This window comes from Vulpes vulpes, chromosome 13 (genome assembly GCF_048418805.1).
Source record: "Vulpes vulpes isolate BD-2025 chromosome 13, VulVul3, whole genome shotgun sequence".
NCBI lineage: Eukaryota > Metazoa > Chordata > Mammalia > Carnivora > Canidae > Vulpes > Vulpes vulpes.
In genome coordinates this window covers 142,339,942-142,354,472 of record NC_132792.1, presented here as the reverse complement: position 1 = coordinate 142,354,472, position 14,531 = coordinate 142,339,942, and positions in this window count along the sequence as shown.

The window sequence follows — 14,531 nt, the reverse complement described above, 5'->3', positions numbered from 1 at the left end:
AGCATGAGCAGGGCTACCAGCAGAGGGAAAGGAAGAGAGAGAATCCCAAGCAGGTTCCATGCCCAGTGTGGAGCCCAACACAGGGTTCAATCTCACAACCCTGAGATCAGGACCTGAGCTGAAATCAAGAGTTGGATGCTGGGCAGCCTGGGTGGCTCAGCGGTTTAGCGCTGGGGACCCAAGATCAAGTCCCACATTGGGCTCCCTGCATGGAGCCTGCTTCTCCCTCTGCCTGTGTCTCTGCCTTTCTGTCTCTCTCTCTGTGTCTCTCATGAATAAATAAATAAAATCTTAGAAAAAAAAAGAGTTGTATGCTTAACTGACTGAGTCACCCAGAGGCCCCTGATGTTAACTTTAAATTAGGGTTTTTTTAATATTAAAAAACATTCATTGACTCAATATTTACTGTTCTTCCAGATGTAAGACACAAAATTAAGTACACACAGAGTCTGTGGGAGGAAAAAAATCTCTCTGATAAAAGGTAAGATACACACACAAATCATAAAATGAAGGAGAAGTTAAGTGCCATCAGAGAAAGGCAAATAAAGAACTATGGGAATTTGGAGAGGGAAAGCTGCCAAATTTAATGCCCTGAAACTTCAAAGAATGTCCCATCTTCTTGAGTATTCATTATAATAGCCCCTGTGTATAAACTATATTGAAATCTTTGAAGGCATAACAAAGAGCAGCTATTATTAATTACAGAAGAGTTAGAGAGCTATTATTAGAAAGAATTAGACAAGCTATTAATAATTTAGCATTTCTTGGTTATGAAGTAAGATTAATTGAACTTCAGTAAAAATTTATCCCACTTAAAATACTATGACTGCTTTTTTCTGACAAATCATGTTCCTCATTTCCCTGAAAATATTGTTAAAGTCTAACTCTTAATCAAATCAGTGCCTACAACAGTGTTTTGTACTAATAAGTACTTAATAAATACATATTAATTTGTTTGAAGACTACTTAATTAAACCGGCCTTAGCACTTAGGTGCACATTTGACCATAGCTCTATATCATTCCCAATAGTATTTTCTGTTGTCTTCATCATATTTGATCTATCCTTCTATTCATTCATTAAATTAGCCATTCAACAAACTTTTTCAGAAGTAGTAATCTGGATTGATGCTTTTATTTCTTTTTTTCTTTTAAAGATTTTATTTATTTATTCATGAGAGACACAGAGAGAAAGAGAGGCAGAGACACAGGCAGAGAGAGAAGCAGACTCCTCGAAGGGAGCCCTATGTGGGACTCGATTCCGGCTCCCCAGTGTCACACCCTGGGCTGAAGGCGGCGCTAAACCGCTGAGCCACCTGGGCTACCCAGTGATCTTATTTCTTTAAAATTTGAGCAATTTCATGGATGTGGTGCCATTCACCAAAATGGAAACCATAAGATGAAGGACAGTTGAGGAGAAGGGGAATAATGATGAGTTCAGTTGGGATATTATGAGTTTGAGTTGAAGGTACCTATTTGACATTCAAGTAAGGAATATAATAAGCAGCTTGATGTAGGTCTGGAGTTTGAGAGAGAGAGAGAGAGAGAAAGAGAGGGGAGAGAGAGAGAGAGAGAGAGAGAGAGAGAGACATTCAGGCTAAATATAAAAGAATCATCAAGCACCATGGGTGGAAGTTAAAGCCATGGAAAAGTTGTTCTTAATCTCAGAGGTAAGGACCCTTTGAGGGTCTACCAGTTGTTTCAGTATGTCTATGTAATCCTAAAATTATATGCAACATTCTCTCCCTAGAATGTATTTCAGCACAATCTCCAAGAGGTTCATGACTCCAGAAAGGTTAAGAATGGTAGGTGAAAAGAGATGGTTCAGGAAGGAATACTGAGGATCTCCAAAATAAGAAGTGGAAGAAGAGCAGCAAAGAAAGAAAGCCAAAAAGTTTAAAAGCAAACCAGGGATGAGTCACTAAAGTCAGGATAAGAGAGTTTGAAGGAAGGAGTTTGCAGAAAGGTTAAATGACATAAGGACTGAAAGGTCCTTATCTTACTTGCAAATTTCCTTAAGGTGGATTCTGTTGCAGTGGATATTCAGCAATGTTTACAGAAAAAATTATATCCATTAAATAATTTGAGAGTGGAGTAAAATTAGTCAAATGCTATGCCAAATGACAGATTAATTAGGTTTGCTTTTACATCAACAAATGAAACCCTTATTGCAATTAGACAGTGGCACTTTATTAGGTCATTTTATAACGTTTCTTTTAAGTGATGAACTGAATCAGTCTCCCATATAACTAGAGCCAGCTTTATACATGAGTAAGGTAAGCAGCCACTTCCAAGGAGTAATTGAATAGATCTATGTCTCTATATACTTCAGTATCTCTCCTACTGCTATCTTACAGTGCCCAGAAAAACAATTACTCTGGAAGCATGTATATGTTGACTGGATTATGTCACCCTGGGAGGTGAGCCACATTAGCTGGCTAAAATGTTTGCAGAAATATCATTAACCCTCCACAATTATGGATTACTAATTTAAAATTAACATAATGACTTTTGACTTGCAAACCTCTTAAGTTTATGAAGATTTCATAAATACCATATTGTATCCGTTAATACTAACAATCTTCCCAAGGAAGTAGTCATAGAGCCTTTTTTCTAGGTTAAAACAAACAAACAAACAAACAAACAAACAAACAAATAAGCCCCTGTGTCTTGTAAGGAGATATTCTCAGGGACACCTGGGTAGCTCAGCGGTTGAGTGTCTGCCTTTGGCTCAGGGTGTGATCTCGGAGACCTGGGATCGAGTCCCACATCGGGCTTCCTGCATGGAGCCTGCTTCTGCTCCTTCTGCCTGTGTCTCTGCCTCTCTCTCTGTCTTTCATGAATAAATAAAATATTTTTTTAAAAAGGAGATATTCTCATATATAAAGATGGTTAAAAGTAATAAAAGTTTTGAACATAGTACAAATGATAATGATGATGATGTTGAACCCTTTTATGAGTTAGGGTATAAGCCAAGGTCCTGCAAGAAAGAGATCCCACCAACAATGATTTATACAAGATAGAAAGTTGTTTCTTTTCCAGATAACAGAAGCAGATGGGGGATTCATCGTGGATGGGCAATTCTACGCCATGATGTCATCCAGGAACAGGTTGCTATTCCATTCCCCAGTAGGCTTCTTTATGGTAGAAGCTGGTTCACCAGCATCACATAAACCTTCCAGCTGGCCTGAAGGGGAGAGAAGAGGAGGAGGAGCAGTTTCCTTTATAAAGAATGTGACCAGGAAGGTGCCTATATCACTTATGCTCACATCTCATTGGAACAGAATTAATCAATTGGTCACACCTAGCTACAAGAAAGGCTGAGGTTTTTTTTTGTTTTTTTGTTTTTCCTCTAACTGGGCAACCATTTGCCCAGCTTAAACTCAGGAGATTGTACAACTAGAGAGGAGAAGAGAATAATAAATATTGGGAGGTACTTGGCAGTCTTTGCCAAACTCTTGTTTTGGTGTTTTTACAGTCATGATCATACTTACACTGAAGATACAAATATGAGTTTTTGAAATGTCTATTGATTCCTAAAATGGGTTAACTGAACATTCTGTTCCATTTTACTTTTAATTTTGCTTTGCATATAGCTTATCAAGTTCCTAAATGCTATAAATATATAACAAAATCTCCATGGAGAAGTGTTTAAAAACATCATTATTTTGACCAAGCTTTGGGGAAATTTTATAGTTATGGAGGTAGCCCAGATTGTCTTTATGATTTTCCTTTTCTTTTCTCCTCTGTGTAAGACGCACAGAGATACTGTGTTACTGGAAATATTGCAAGACGGCTTCCCTTGAGAGTATGTAAATCCCAGAGTGATAAGACACAACTAGTAAACAGTAAAAGCTTTACTACAGTAGTCCCCTATTATCCATGGGGGATATGTTCCAACATCCCCAGTAGATGCCTGAAAACCTGGATAGGACCAAACCCTGTATACACTGTTTTTTCTATGCACACACACCTGTGATAAAGTTTAATTTATAGATTAGGCACGGTAAGAGATTTATAACAATAGTAATAATAGAACAATTATAACAATATACTATAATAAAAGTTACATGTACGTAGTCTCCCTCTCTTTCTTAAAATATCTTATTGTAGCGTATTCACTGTTCTTTTTGTGATATGAAAGGATAGAATGTCTAGATGATGAGATAAAGTGAGGTGAACAACTCAGGCATTGTGACATAGTGTTAGGCTATTGGTGACCTTCTGACCACACGACAGAAGGAGGATCAACTGCTTTGGATAGTGGTTGACCACAGGTGATTGAAACTGTAAAAGGAGGGGGTAGTGTAAGGGGAGGTGGGTGGGGGGATGGGGTGACTGGATGATGGGCACTGAGGGGGGCACTTGACGGGATGAGCACTGGGTGTTATACTATATGTTGGCAAATTGAACTTCAATAAAAAAAATATAGCGATCCCTGGGTGGCGCAGTGGTTTGGCGCTTGCCTTTGGCCCAGGGCGCGATCCTGGAGACCCGGGATCGAATCCCACATCGGGCTCCCGGTGCATGGAGCCTGCTTCTCCCTCTGCCTATGTCTCTGCCTCTCTCTCTCTCTCTGTGACTATCATAAATAAATGAAAATTTAAAAAAATAAATAAATAAATAAAAAATAAAATAAATATACAAAAAAAGAAAAGAAAAGAAAAGAAAAGAAAAGAAACTGTAAAAGGTGAAACCTCTGATAAGGGGGACTATCCTATAAGTAATTGCAGTTGTTCCTGGAATAAAAGAATGAAATATAATAAGATTAACATAAAAGTATTAGAGGATTGTTATTTACTTTTTTTTTTTTTTTTTGAGAGGTGGAGACTGTTAGAAGTTCGTAAGAAAATTTAATGCTTTGCAAAGTTATTTAATTTACTTAATGTTAGGTTTTGGTGACAAAGCAGGAAAATTATAAGAGAGGTCACCAAGGGAAGTGAGAATATATACCAGTTAAACAAAAGTGTTTTCCTGTCACTTCCATTCCTCCAGTAGGCCAGGGAACCCGGATTTTCGAGACCATTTTTATGCATTAATGAAGTAGGTTCTTTTTTTTTAACTCCAAGAAATCTGATTTGTACTTTTATATATGACATATTCTAGAACTGTGCTGTTCAATAAGATAGCCACTAGCCACATATGGCTATTGAGCACCTAAATGTGGTTAGTTATAAGTGTAAATATATACTGGATTTCGAAGACTTATTATGAAAAAAATCATGTAGAATAGCTGATTATTTTTAACATTTGTCAATGTTTAAGTGACAATATTTTTAGATATAGTGTGTTAAAATATATTACTAACACTAATTTCACCTGGCTTCACTTTTTTATCGTGACTACTAGAAATTTTAATTACATTCTGACTTGTATCATTCTTCTGTTGGATGGTGCTGATTTAGAAGCTGCATAAGAGAAAGGATCCCTTTTTCCAGGCTTGAATTGACCTACTTTATGGCACATTGTCCGGATCTAAAATTTACAAAATGTTAAACCATTAAACCAACAGCTTTTCCACCCTATACTCTCTTATACCCCAAATCAATGCAAGGATACTGATGGTGTACCCAGAGTCATTGATGTCACGTTGAAAGATTTTCTTTCTTTTTTTTTTTTTGAATATTTTATTTATTGATTGATGAAAGACACACACAGAGAGAGACATAGGCAGAGGGAGAAGCAGGCTTCCTGTGGGGAGCCCAATGCAGGGCTCGATCACAGAACCCTGGGATCACAACATGAGCCTAAGGCAGATGCTCAACCACTGAACCACCCAGGTGCCCCAGGATGAAAAATTTCTAATGATGGATATCTTACTACTCTGCATGATTACTTTTTTCATTCATGGACAATTTTAACTGTCAGAAACCCTTTACAGTGGTAAGAGACTTGGTTCTCTGTACTTTCAACTTCTAAGACATTTTCCTTTAGCATCATTAAAATAGATCTCATGCTTCTTGCCATATGAGTCTTACCATTTAACTTAACTTAAAAATTGCCAGGTTACTGTGTAAGGAACTGTGCAGCTATCATGCTGTCTTATCTACCCCAGCTCAAGTCTGTTCCTCCCCAGAGCAAACAGAACAATTCCTCTTCCTCTTCCTTGTTTGACACATTTTTCGTTTGTCAATAGAAGCTTTTTTTTTTTTTAATTTATTTTTGAGAGACACACAGAAAGAGGCAGAGACATAGGCAGAGGGAGAAGCAGACTCCCTGCAGGGACCCGGAAGCAGGACTCCATCCTAGGACCCCAGGATCACGACTTGAGCCAAACCCAGGTGCCCCAATAGAAACTTCAGAATATTCATTCTCCAAAACTCTGCAAATCCAACTATATGGATAAAAGCAAGAGTCACTATAAGATGAAAATATTCACTAATAAACTGACCTCTAAAAAAGTTGGTCTGTGAGATACCTGGGCGGCTCAGGGGTTGAGCATCTTCCTTTGGCTTAGAGTGTGATCCGGGAGTTCCAGGATGGAGTCCCGCATCCACCTCCCTGCATAGAGACTGTTCCTCCCTCTGCCTGTGTCTCTGCCTCTCTCTCTCTCTGTGTCTCTCATGAATAAATAAATAAAATCTTAAAAAAAAAAAAAGTTGGTGTGCACTCAAGCATCCTTTTTAGTTTAACACTGGTGTTTCCAGAACACAATAGGTTCTTCCAAAAAGAGTCATTTAAATGCCAAAGAATTGAGAAGCACCAGGAGAAATTTGATGAAGCCTTTCAAAGGATGATTTCTATGATAACGGATCAAAATGTATATGATGTGAATTATCGTGTGCTATCAAACAATTTTTTGCCAGGGAATTTTTTTTTACAAACAAAAAAATACCACCACACTCATATGATAGGTATGGCCTATCACATGGCCCAAAGGTTAGATGAATATCTAGGATATAAATTTTGTAACCTGGAAAATAGGATACTGCATACTCTTGAAATTCTGATACATTTTCTTTCTCAATTCTGTATTCTACAATTTCAAAAAGAAAAATCCCAAATCATTACCTTTTCTCCTTTCCCTCTTGTGTCCTCTTGATCTTTTTAAGTGCATTATGATACCTTATGAGGCCTTTGTAGTGATTTGAATGGTGGCCCCTAAAAGATATGTCTATGTTTTCACTCCTGCAACCTTTGAGTGTGATCATATTTGGATAAAGAGCTTTTCAGATAGAATTATGGGTCTCAAGTGAAATTATCTGGGTGGGCCTAAAGTCAATGACAAGTGTTCTTATAAGAAACAGAAGAGAAGATATAAGAGGAGAAAGCCATAGGAAGACTAAAGCAGACTGGAATTAGGCAGACACAAGCCCCAAAACACCTGGAGCCACCAGAAGCTGGAAGAGGCAAGGAAGGATTTGTCCCCAGAGATTTCCAAGGGAGCATGGCCTTGTGGATACCATCCAGAACTGTAAGCAAATACATTTCTGTTGCTTTAAGCCTCCAAGTGTGTCTCAACCTGTTATGACAGGCTTGGGAAATCACTACAGCCTTGCTTGTGATAAAAAGTCTTAATTTAGGGGCACCTGGGTGGCTCAGTGGTTGAGTGGCTCTGCCTTTGGCTTAGGTCGTGATCCCGCGGTCCTGAGATCGAGCCCCACATCAGGATCTCCACAGGGAGGCTGCTTCTCCCCCTGCCTATGTCTCTACCTCTCTCTCTCTGTGTCTCTCATGAATAAATACATAAAATCTTCAGAAAACAGCGCCTTAATTTAGAAATTGCTGAGGAAAGCAGAAGGAACTAGTCAACTCTCATTCTTTATTTCTGGCTCAGGTATCCATTATACTTTTCCTTGGTATCCAGGTTGGACTGAATCATATTTTGGTAATTTAATTTAATTTTTGGTAATTTAAGCAAGTTCTTTTGTCTCCTTGGGTCTGTTTGCCTACCTCTAAAATAAAAACTGTAAATCAAAACAGAATACCCCAAACTCACATCTTGAGGAATTCTGTTTTAAAGGATGTGAACAGGTGTACCCAACAATTTCCTCCTCCAAAGCCAGACAGTGTGGGTGGCTAATGCTCTATATTCAAATAAATTTAGAAAGCTCTGGCCAGGGATCCCTGGGTGGCACAGCGGTTTAGCACCTGCCTTTGGCCCAGGGCACGATCCTGGAGACCTGGGATCGAATCCCACATCGGGCTCCCGGTGCATGGAGCCTGCTTCTCCCTCTGCCTGTGTCTCTGCCTCTCTCTCTCTCTCTTTCTCTCTCTCTCTCTCTCTGTGTGACTATCATAAATAAATAAATAAATAAATAAATAAATAAATAAATAAATAAATGCAAGCTCTGGCCAGATGTGTGCTCTGTGACCTCACCACCTTGCTCTGCTGATTTGGACCAGGTCTTTGCTGGTTCCTAGAAATGAGGGATAAGTAAACTCAGGGCTATAAGATAGTGACCGTCCCTGTTGTGTACAGAAAAGTAAAGAAGGCTATATATCAAATTGATGAAAATGCAAGTAGATGTACCAAGAGAAGCAAAAATGGGAGACCAAGTGGCCTCAGAGATAGAGAAAGATGGAGCAATGATCTCCCAATGAATTTTGGGTTCATTGATTTCCAGGGGATACTTGTATGACATTATACTCTCCTCTTTTTGCCTAAGCTAGTTTGAGTAGGACTTTGTTACTTGCCTCCAAAAAGCATTGAGAGAGGAAGATTAGACTTTTGTAACATATTGGGGCGCCTGACTGGCTCAGTCAGAAGTGCATGTGACTCTTGATCTCTGGGTCATGAGTTCAAGCCTCATGTTGGGTTTAGGGATTACTAAAAAAAATATAATAAATTTCTTCATATATATATATATATACACATATTTATATACAGAGACAAAAGTACTGTGAAACAAATCTAAGCTAAAGGTCTAAGGATGGGGTCAAGGGAAATAACAGAGGAGAAGAAAATAAATTTTACAATTTCACAATTAACTTCATCACTTATGTCTTAGCAGTAGTTTAATTAGTAAGAAGTAAGTATAACATTTAGTGCATAATCCCTATTCTTAAGGATTTTACTATAACCCTGTTATTCTGAACTAACATTTTTCCCAAATAGATTTTTTATGGCAGCTGTATATAGTTTACAAAGGGTTTTAATAAGTGGGACGAAATTACAACTTCCATGGTAACTATTACATAACTAGGAGTGGAAAAATATTTAAAGGAGTGTCTCTCCCATTTTAATGGGCTTACTAAATTTTAAAGAGTAATTATGAGGTTGTCTTGTTCGTGTAGATGCATTTAAATGTTTTGTGTTCACGTATTTAATGTCATCCCCTTAATGGAGTCTATCAACTTTATCTCCAGGTGATTTTTACCCATTGAGAGAGTTTCCATCTGTGGTTTTGATCTAGAAACCACTATTTTTCAGAGAATCAAAAAAGGACACGTTTACACATCAAAGGATATTCAGGCTTTTTAGACTTCAAATAACAACCATATGCTGTGTTTTTCACGGTGTGTCATGTTGTGCTTTAACGAGTGTGATCTCTTTCGTATTTGGAATTTCTTAAGGCATATCATTGCAAGCAGTAATGGGCTTAAATAAATTCAGTTGTCTTTCATGTTAGACCTCTTGGGGGATTCCTCAGTACTACATCACAAAATAGAACCTAGATGTTCCTAATTCCCCACTAGGCAGTCCATTAAATCTTGCTGTGTTCAGGTGTCTGGCCCTCCACAGTGAGAAGAAAGGGCTGGCAAGGTGGTCCAACAGATGCCAGGGCATCACCATAGGAATTATGGTGAAAAAGATTTGAGTCAAGATCAGAACTTCAAAGAAGCCTCAGAGCCCTTCAGAACAGTACTCATCAAATGGTTATTTTAGGGGCTGATTTTTAACTTGGCAAAGGTTTCTAGTGACTTTTTCCCCCTTGTTTATCTATCATTTCCAATTATACACTGTTGTTAATGGGCCTAAGGATAGGAGTAAATGCACCCAAAGCATCCTTTAACTTATGAGATTCCAGAAAAAGAGAATCCTTTTGACTGATTTAAATTAAAATTTAAAATATTTTAAAACATTCATGTTTTCCTGATTTTGACAATAATACATCTTCATTATGGAACATGGGGGGCAGGGTGGAGAATACAAGACAATAATAAACATTTAAAATCTTATCAGCCCAAGCTACTGTTTCCATTTCAGCAAAATTTCTTCCAGGCTTTTTTGCCTATGGATATATATTTAATCTTCTTGAGATTTTTTAAAATTCAAAACCATGGCTAAGCCTTCTCCACCTTATTGCAAACTCTTTGGAGTTTTTTGTTTTGTTTTTAAGATTTTATTTATATGAGAGAGAGATGAAAGTGGGAGGCAGGGAGGAGAGGCAGGCTCCCCGCTGAGCAGAGAGGAGGACATGGAGCTCCATCCCAGGACCCTGGGATCATGACCCAAGCTGAAGGCGGCCACTCAACTGAATAAGCCACCCAGGCGCCCTTATCGCAAACTATTTGTAAACAATTCTTTCCAAGGTGGGTACACCTACATATGCTGAAAATACACTCACTCAGCAGAAAGATTTAGATGGTTCTTCTTGTTTTTTTTTTTTTTTTTTTTTTTTTTTAAGATTTATTTATCTATTCATGATAGAGAGAGAGAGAGAGAGAGGCAGAGACACAGGCAGGGGGAGAAGCAGGCTCCATGCAGGGAGCCCGACGCGGGGACTTGATCCCGGGACTCCAGGATCGTGCCCTGGGCCAAAGGCAGGCACCAAACCGCTGAGCCAGGGATCCCTCTTCTTGGTGTTTTGAAGTTCAATGCAGCTATGAGTTTGGAAATCTGCTGATGGAGAAGACAGTTCTTTCTCCACTTTTTCTTTCCTGCAATTTAAGTGGAGACTAAATCCACTTTGTTAGCTGAGCAATGTAGACTGTACCTTGTTGTAGAGCTTCTTGCCCTGAATGCTGGCATTCACCTTCTACATGTCCTCATGGTATGAAGTCACTGCCAGGCACAAATCACAGTTCCTCTAAGCTATCATATTCACGATGGAGTGTTAGATCCTGTTGGTAAGTAAGTATCTGATCCTAAACGTGACTGTTCTATCAGTCCAGTTTCTTGGTTACAAACGACACTCTAGCTAATTAATTACAAATTTAAATATGGTTAATAATATTGTTGTAACATTGCTTAGTGACAGATGGTGACTATATTTATTGTGTGAGCACTGAGTAATGTATAGAATTGTTGAATTAGTATCTTGTATACCTGCAACTAATATAATGTATGTTAATTATACCTCACCAAAAAAATAAGTAAAATTTAAAAGTCATGTCACATAAAAAAAAGAGAGAGAGAAAAATTGGGGAATATTCATTCCAGAAAAGGATATCAGTTGTTTGGAGATTTGACATCTGTCCTGATGAAAAGAGCTTAGAACAGATATACACTCAGTATACAGTCCTGATAGAATGGGCCCCACGGGACAGAAATTACAGTTGATGACATTGGTGGAGGAAAAGTGGGGAAGGAAAGAGTAAGATATTTGGTCTCTAACTACCAGAGCTACCTGAAAATGAAATGATTTCAGGAGACAGTGAATTCTTGATCCCCAGTGGATGGTCACTTAGCAAGAAGGTTTTAAAGGCGGAAGTGCATTTGCCCTGGGAAAACACCAGGCTATCTTCAACCCTAACGGTCTGTGATTCCATGAATATACTGAGTATCTAGACATGCAGGGAAAACTCTTTCTTCTCCGGAAAGTTATGAGTCAAAACACATAGGAAATCATTAAAAGTTTCTTGGTGATATGTAATTAAGTGCCAAAATCAATGTTGTTAACATAATATCCAAAGGAATTCATTCAGAGAAATTGATGCTAGGAGCAGAATGATGTGGTCCAATGTGTTGGGTAGACAGGAAAAGAAAGAACATTCTTTTTTTTTTTTTTTAAGAATTATTTATTTTTTTCATGAGAGACACACAGAGAAAGGCAGAGACATAGGCAGAGGGAGAAGCAGGTTCCTCGCATGGAGCCTGATGTGAGACTCAATCCTGGGTCCCAGGATCACGTCCCAAGCCGAAGGCAAACGCTTAACCACCCAGGCATCCCAAGAAAGAACATTCTTGATCAAATGTTATACTACAAGATATAGAGTATAGAGTAAATTATTGTAAGCCCCAAAACCTTTTATTTAAAATTTTAAAAGACAACCATCGGTCACAACAGCAATATTCTAGCAAGAAAACTAGAAGGGCAAAATCTGATTACAAGTACTTTGAAAACTGTTATATCCTGAAGATCATATTTTAATAGGAGAAGGAGAGGGGTTAGGAGTATTTACAGATCAGTTACCTTAGAGTTATATGGAATAAATATGGGAGAAATGTGTTAAGATTTATCCTTATTTGTGTGGTAGCAGGGAATAGATTTTCTAGTTAGTTTAACATTTTTTTTTGTTTCATTTCGTTTTACTTCTGAGAAGGCAAAAAAACTTTCCCTCAAAGTGTTGTTGAGTGGGTGGATGTGTGTTTATAATTATCCCCCAAGGACTGTAACCTTTTCTGAAGACTATGAGTGTTCACTGTAGAAAACTGTGTCCCTTATTGGCACATTTGTTGTAGAGAATTGTGCTTGTATTCCTGAGGTTATATACTATGTCAGGTAAAATTTTCTCATTCACCCTGATATAATTAACATGTTGCTTATCACCACTGATCTTGTTATAGTTGATCAAAGCAGTATATAAACAATGTGAATTCTGTTGCTAAGATAGGGAGAAAAATCCCTTTTGGACCTTTCTTCTTTACAAGGTTTAAAGTTTTTTTTTTTAATAATAAATTTATTTTTTATTGGTGTTCAATTGGCAAGGTTTAAGATTTACAAAATATTTTTCAATAGAAGATTCATTTTCAAAACCAATGCAAAAATCAAGATTCTTTGAAAGATCAAAGGATTTGAGTTGGAAGTGATCATGTTTCATTCACCCTATGGTGAGTGGGACTAGAACAGCACATAGACGTTGGGGCAAGTATGTGATGGGAACCAGTGTTGCCAGTGTGTTTATGGTTAACATAGTAGAGGCAAGAGTGTGGGTTTTGTTCATAGTACAGGAGTCATTTGAATCCTGGTGAGGTAGGCTGATTGCATTGACAATCAGCCAATTAAATGGCTTCCCTGGACTCATGACCAATGCAATGTGACTTTGCAGCTCTTTCCATCCCTTGAATCTTGGCCAGTCTTGTGACTTGCTTTGGCCAGTAAAGTAAGGCAGAAGGGATGTTGCACCAGTTCTGAGCCCAGGTCTTAAGAAGCTTTTGTTTCTCCTTCTCGCCCTCCTTTTTCTCTCTCTCTCTCCCTCTCCCTCCTTCCTTCTCTCTCTTAACCTTGCTTACATCACACATATAAGCCCAAATCAGCCTGCTGAAGGAAAACAGACCACATGGAGTAGAGCCTTGTTGTCCCAAACACCACTAGGCTAGACTGACATACAGCCAGCCCCAAACATGTTGAGAGAGCCGGCCAAGATCGGAAGAACTATCTCCCTGATGCCTGGCTTGTAGTCTTCTTAGCAATAACAAATGGTTACTGTTTTAAAGCCACTGAGTTTTTTAATGGTTTTATTTGTAGCAATTGCTAAAGGATGCACCTGGCTCAACTAGTTACTAGCTGTGTAATCTTCAGGAAGTTGCTAAACTTCTCTGAATCTCATTTTATTCATCTATGTGTCAATGTCTATTACACATTATCTCTTTTAATCCTCACCGTGGCCTTGTGATGTGGGTACTGTTACTCCCATTTCACAAACTGGTTCTTGTAAAGGCTAAGTAATTAGCCCAAGTTCACACAATAAGTTGATAGCCATACAGTTTTCTCATAAAGGACCTCCAAGAAATCAAGTTTATAAGCAAACTTAATAAAGAATTCTAAAATGTGATCTGAAAGATGGAGGGGTTCATTTATATATAAGAATATTTCCCTTAGAATGTGAACTGGTGCAGCCACTCTGGAAAACTGTGTGGAGGTTCCTCAAAGAGTTAAAAATAGACCTGCCCTATGACCCAGCAATTGCACTGTTGGGGATTTACCCCAAAGATTCAGATGCAATGAAACGCCGGGACACCTGCACCCCGATGTTTATAGCAGCCATGTCCACAATAGCCAAACTGTGGAAGGAGCCTCGGTGTCCATCGAAAGATGAATGGATAAAGAAGATGTGGTTTATGTATACAATGGAATATTCCTCAGCCATTAGAAATGACAAATACCCACCATTTGCTTCAACGTGGATGGAACTGGAGGGTATTATGCTGGGTGAAGTAAGTCAATCGGAGAAGGACAAACATTATATGGTCTCATTCATTTGGGGAATATAAAAAATAGTGAAAGGGAATAAAGGGGAAAGGAGAAAAAAATGAGTGGGAAATATCAGAAAGGGAGACAGAACATGAGAAACTCCTAACTCTGGGAGACGAACTAGGGGTGATGGAAGGGGAGGTGGGCGGGGGGTGGGGGTGACTGGGTGACGGGCACTGAGAGGGGCACTTGATGGGATGAGCACTGGGTGTTATTCTATATGTTGGCAAATT